The sequence below is a fragment of the Puma concolor genome, chromosome A1 (assembly GCF_028749965.1).
Source record: "Puma concolor isolate L17-30 chromosome A1, mPumCon1.1.hap2, whole genome shotgun sequence".
Lineage (NCBI taxonomy): Eukaryota > Metazoa > Chordata > Mammalia > Carnivora > Felidae > Puma > Puma concolor.
In genome coordinates, this window is record NC_141667.1 from 161,806,271 (window position 1) to 161,812,852 (window position 6,582).

General features: G+C 50.3%; 1 non-coding gene across 1 annotated transcript; it reads left to right on the plus strand.

Moving 5' to 3' along the window:
* The first annotated feature begins 4,932 nt into the window (after positions 1-4,932).
* On the plus strand, positions 4,933-5,017 carry TRNAR-UCG (transfer RNA arginine (anticodon UCG)). Its single transcript has one exon. It is a non-coding gene; the product is annotated as a tRNA-Arg (tRNA).
* The last annotated feature ends 1,565 nt before the right edge of the window (positions 5,018-6,582 follow it).

The window sequence follows — 6,582 nt, forward strand, 5'->3', positions numbered from 1 at the left end:
TCTTCCTGCCTAGTTACTGGCATTATTTCCAGTGCTGCTTCGCCTGGCCATCTGGAGACGTGCTCTCCTGGCCTCATCACAACCCCCCCGCCCCCCAAATCGAGCTGAATCCATTTCTCTGAGCTGTCATGCTTCCCTTTCTCCTCGGCAACATACCATAGTGTAAGCGTCCTAGTGCGTATTTTCTTCTAGGAGACAGGTGGCTTACCGTAGCTACACTGGTCATCTCTTTCGCTGGTACACGACAGGTACATATCCCCGGTAATGTAGAGCGGGTGCCTGTTTGGATGCTGTTCGTGGGCAGTAGCTGTGGCAGGGCTTAGAGGGAGGGCATCAGTCCCACCCACCTCCCACAGGTGGGATGACTCTAGGATAACGGAGAATGAGAGCAGGGCACCGAGCAGAAACAAGTCTGCCAAGCGCCTGAGATCACATAAACGCACTGATTTCTGAGACTTTCCGATGTCTCCTCCTTGGCCTCCTTCGCCCAGCCAACTCCAGCCTTGGGTGACCGCCACTGTGTACTCACGGAGTGAGTGATGGCCGACCATGGCACAATTGAGCACATGGGCCGGCCATACTGGCCTTGTCTATTTTCTTTTTCTTTTCTTTTCTTTTCATTTTTTTATTAAAAAATTTTCTTAAAGTTTATCTATTTTTGAGACAGAGAGAGAGACAGAGCATGAGCAGGGGAGGGGCAGAGAGGGAGACACAGAATCTGCAGCAGGCTCCGGGCTCTGAGCTGTCAGCACAGAGCCCGAGGCGGGGCTCGAACTCACGAACCGCGAGATCATGACCTGAGCCAAAGTCAGATGCTTAACTGACTGAGCTATCTGGGGCTCCCCTCTATTTCTTTAATAAGCTTTTCTCACTGTCCCCGATGCCTACTGGGTGTCCTTCCCTCTATGTTGAGCCCCCCATGCCCTCCTTCCTATCCTGGCTCTGGCTGGTGACCTGATCTGGCTGGTGATGCTTCACCAAGACATCAGACGCCATCATGTGAGAGAGAGCACCCTTCAGCCCCATGATGATAAATCCCCCTATACTGACCCCCACTCTCTTTTTTTCTGCTTCTCTTCCTATCTTTACGTATGCTGTGGACTCCTCCCACCTCACCTATTCTAAGAAGTGCTGGAGTCTGGGGTGTGGTCCCCCTTTTGTGCTATGTTTTGTCTCCTTCTCTGAGAGGTCATTCCCATTAGTAGTCCTGCACATTCTGGGAGCTTCTGTCTTTAAGTAAATACATCCAGGGCTCCGCTTCTCCCCTCCTTAGACCTGCTCATCTGTCCCCACCCCTCACATTGTTCAGAAGACCCATCCACATATGCCACCAGCCTCACACCTCAACCTGGACACTGATAGGGCTCCTCAGACCCAGGTCTGCTCACATTGGCACCATGGAGGGCCTCCGCGTGGCCAACTCCAGAAGATGCTTGTGTGTGCTCTCTCTCCCCACCTGTCACAGTCACTCCGCATAAGCTGACCACACTCTCCTGGGACTTAATTTCTCTCAGAGCAGGAGCCTGTCTGTCTCTTGACCACCGTATCACTAGCAGCAAAAAGTTCCTGACTCAGGGGGCGCCCGGGTGGCTCAGTCGGTTAAGCGTTCGACTTCGGCTCAGGTCGTGATCTCACGGTCCGTGGGTTCGAGCCCCACGTCGGGCTCTGTGCTGACAGCTCAGAGCCTGGAGCCTGCTTCAGATTCTGTGTCTCCCTCTGTCTCTGACCCTCCCCCGTTTCATGCTCTGTCTCTCTCTGTCTCAAAAATAAATAAACATTAAAAAAAAAAAAAGTGCCTGACTCAGGTGGCCCAAACGTATTTGTTGAAGGAACAGGAGATACTCTGTGTGGCTTCACCTGCTCGAGGCTTACACTCTTAGGGTTTTCCTCTTGATTGGTAGCTCCCTGCCCCCATCTCTTTACCTGGACCCCCTTTCCCTCTGCCATGGCTTCAAACCCTGCACCCCCAGGTGCGTAGGTTCAGCCCCGTCTTCCCCGAGACCAGGTCCTCTGTTTCCAGCCTGGAGTGCACACCTGGATTCAGGTCGTACGCACACCTGCACTTACTCAAAGTGGAACCCTTCACTCCCCTTTCCCCTCTTCTCTTCATTTCCATCCATGACCATACACCTGTCGTTCAGGAAAGAATTCTCCATTTTCTATGCTTCCTTTTCCATGTCCCTGTCACCCACCCCATCAGCCGGCCTTTCCGCGTCTCCCCGAGGTGATGTGACACCTCCAAGTACTTCTGTCCTGCCTCCTGTGTCTCCCACACCACCCCAAGAGGCTTCGGAACAGCCTTCCCTGCTGGCTGGCCCCGTCCTACGCTCCCGTCCCCCCGCAGCCTCTAGTCAGACCCTGAAAGCTCACTGGGTCCTCTCCCTCCCCTGCCGAGGATACTCCATGACTGCCCAAGCTTCCCCTGGCCCCGTGTGAGCTGGCTCCTTGCCTCCTTCTCAGGACACCCGAGTCCTGCAGCCTTGCATCTGCTCGCAGGTGCTGTGGGCCCACTGGTCGCCTTCTGCCCCGCCCCCCTCCCTCCGGTGGACCTGGGTGCTCCTAGGCTTCTCAGGCCACATCCTTCCCGTGGCCATTCTCCGTGCCTTCTGAGCACTTACCACGGTTTCATCCGAACAAAATTTACTTACCAGTTTATTGACCATCTTGCTCACAATTGCAAATTTCGTGAAGACAAAGACCACACTGGACTCACTCCTTCTGTAATCCCAGCGTCAGGCACTGTGTGGCGCGGAAAATGTGCCCCCGATTGTTTTTAAAGTAATGAACCGTGTTAGGATTCAGTCGCATCCATGGATTCACTTCCATTATGGTGTCAACATTTTGCCTTTTAATTTTTTTGTCCGTCACTCGGTTCCCTCTCCGTAACTTCCAGAATATTAATGAAAAAAAGAAAAAGATGATGAACCTATGTCAATATCGGTCTTACAGTTTCTGATAGAAAGCATGTTTTATTATTTTCAGCCTCAAACATTTGTCTGACCCAGAAATGTGCCCCTGCAATTAATTTTGTTGTCATATGATTAATCACCCACACATAATATTTATTGATATTCATTTACAATATTAATGTTTATTCATCAGTCCCAAGACCACTCTAAAAGCTGGTCATGGATCGGAACTGCCTGATGCTCTGATTTCCTCGTAGCCTCTTGCCGTCTGGGGTGGGACACTGCCTGTTTGCCCGGACTTTGTTTGAAGAGTATGCCCTGTGGTTGTCTTGGTAATTCAAGGAACTGAGTGGATTTAAAAAGCATTACCTTCTTTTTTCATTTCTTTAAAAAAAAAAAATTATTTATTTATTTTTGAGGGAGAGAGAGCACGCAGGGGAGGGGCAGAGAGAGAGGCAGAGAGAAAATCCCAAGCAGGCTCCGCACGGTCAGCGCAGAGCAGATGTCGGCCTCGAACTCACGAACCGTGAGAGCATGACCTGAGCCGAAATCGAGAGTCAGATGCTTGATTGACTGAGCCACCCAGGCGCCCCTTCTTTTTCATTTCTAATGCAAGTAAGAAGGAAAGAATAGTTCCAGTTGACCTTTGAAAAGCACAGTCCTCCGTGACTGCAATGGTTGGGAAGCTCTGGAGAGATCCGTGTAAATGAAGCCACCCTCATCGACCTGCACAGACTCCACACTGCTTTTATCCATACCAATGCTTAAATAGTCAAATTCCCTGGAGTCATGGAGTGAGTAGCAAATCAAAAAGGTAGAATGGATCATCCCTGCTGGTCAAGATAACAATCGCAAACCAACAGAACAACACAATCTAGACCTGTCCCGACAGAGAGGTTTTATCATGTGGCTGCCGTGGGTCGGTGAGGCCCCTAGTGAGACCTGAAGGTGGCCTTGTGCTGGTGGACAAGACAGAGGAAGCAAGAGGTTTGTGGGACTTGAGGCTGGGGTCTACAATGCCCACTTCGCAGATATGTGGGAAGTGATGTATTACCTTCTTCGAAATCACTGCTCCTCATCTGGAAAGTGGGGGGTTAAATATGACCCTCCTCAAAGGCCATTGGTAGGATTGAAGGTCACTGCTCAGGTAGAGGGTTAGATGCTCAGTTATTATTAGTATTATTATCAGCGTAAATTCTCTCTGAGACGGTAATACCACTCTCTCATTGACTGATTGTGCTTACAATTTTATACTCCAAATCCTCCCTTGAATTAAGATCTTATGACTGAAGCTGTTTACTTAAGAACTGCCCCCTAATTCTTGCTTAAACTCACCAATTTCTCAATATCCTTTAGGGCAGTGGCTCTCAATCAGGGCTGACATCACCCCTCCCTTCCAAGGGGCACTTCCAGCGACGTTGGGAGATGTTTCTATTTTGCGTCATCACACCGGAGGCAAGGTGCTCTGCACCCTGTAGGCTGAGTCCAGGGGTGCCCCCTAAATACCCTGGGGTGCCTGGGGCGGTCCCATGGCAGTAATGTATCTGACCCCATGTGCCAATGGTTCAAGTTCAGAAACACTGCTGTGAGGCATTACGTGTCCGCAGAGCCTTTTCTGTTCATTTGTCCCTGTTGACAAGACTAAAAATGTAAGTGATTATCTTGGAAATTTATCATTTTGTAATCTGAAAAAAAAAGATTGCATTTTGAGTATCTAAATTGCACAAACAGATGTAGGTTTTTTTCAAACTGTTTATTTTGGAGTTTTAAAACGTATTGATTTTAAAATCACGTTCCAGGGAAAGCCATTCTTTTGATGACTTCATTGAGGAGCCCAAGTATGGACTTTAAGCCCAGGCCCCCGGGGACGTTAGCGGTGCAGGAACACTCTCACAGTCATTTCAGATATTAGCAATTAATTTTCTGAGTATCCAGAATGATTGCAAGTCAGAGGTTATAGAGAGGGGGCCTCACACATGACATAAACAGGAAGGGGGAAAAAAAACCATGTATTTGATAGGGCGCCTGGGTGGCTCAGTCGGTTGAGCATCCGACTTCGGCTCAGGTCGTGATCTCACGGTCCGTGGGTTCGAGTCCCACGTCGGGCTCTGTGTGGACAGCTCACAGCCTGGAGCCTGCTTTGGGTTCTGTGTCTCCCTCTCTCTCTGACCCTCCCCTGTTCATGCTCTGTCTCTCTCTGTCTCAAAATAAATAAACATTAAAAAATTAAAAAACAAACAAACACGTATTTGAGAGCAACTCAGGCAGAGATGGCATTTTCTAATTTTTTCCCCTTGCATGTGTTTTTCAAGTCCACAGCCGGTTTCTTGAGCTTTGTGGAAGCCTTGTTCCCAAGGTGTAAATACGGGGCTTGACCCAGATGCTCCCTGGCCCCCTTCTGCACTGACACCCAGGGGGTCACATAATACTTCCCCACTCTGGAAATGGTGCAGATTTGTATAGGTGTCAGAGACTCGCTTCGTGCCTGATTTTTCCCCCTAAAACAAAGTGTTTTCCTCTCTCGACCGGCAATGTCTTTCCCCTTGATCTCTGCAAGGCTCTGCTGTCTTTAATATGTCCCAGGAATCAGATGCTTTAATGCACTTTCATTGCAAACCCGGAAGCTTTTATCTCTGATCAAACAAAGACTGACATGCATGGAGCGTGCGTTTCCTCGGCGGGATGTCACCGTCGCAGGACGGCTTTTAGAAACTTACAGTCCCGTGATTTGCAATGTCAGACGTGTCAGCAAAGCCAGCATACGGCCCTCCGAGTTATGTTTTGACGGTTCCTCAAATGTTCCGGTAAGCTGTATGAAATGACTTTCCGGAGCACAGGCCTCAGCGACTCGGTGACAAGGAGGTGGGTGGCTGCTTTGTTGAAATCTGCGTTGGTTCTTGCAGTCGGAGGACATCCAGTAAACAGTATGAGGACGTTTTACAGTCACCCTCGCGTCGGAAATTCTTCTTCTCGAGAAGCGAAATGGCACCAAAGCTCAGCGTGGGGACGTGCCGTGCCCCGGGCCCACTCTTCCCGCGGCTTCCTTTCCGAGCGCCATGAATTAGATCCCAGAGTCAGTGGGGAAGGAAGCGAGATCACAAGTGCAGTGGATTTCTGTGTGTACGAGTGCGACACATGCTGTGCTCGGATGTGCAATGCGGCAAACCTCACCGTCTCATCCCTGCCTTCAGAATACTCCATGATGCCAGCCTGACATCGGCTCCTTTGACAACGGAACTTGGTCTTCGAGTCGTGTAGACACTTCCTAGTTCACATTCTACTTCTAAACGTTTCCTTATCCCCATGACAGCTCTCTGTGAGGAGCAGGTGGGCGGCCACTGCTGGCCCTCGAGTCTCCCAGCGGCCCCCGTGACCCTCCCTGGTACCCATCTCTGACGTGGAGTTGTCTGCACTGGGGTTAGCCCCCACCCAGTGTTGGATACCACCATGAAGGAGAACTTCTGCACGTGTCAGGAGCCCCTGTGTATGCCCTCGCCAACGTGCTGGCCCCAAGGACGAGCCCAGGAGTGGCCCACTTAGCACTCAGCCTAGACTAAAAGAGCACATCAGACTAACCGAATCCATGTGACCAACCTGTTGTGTGTGACAACCTGGTGCCTCTGCTTCTTTCTGATTAAAGAGGCCGTGAGCCACATTACGGAATCGATTTGCA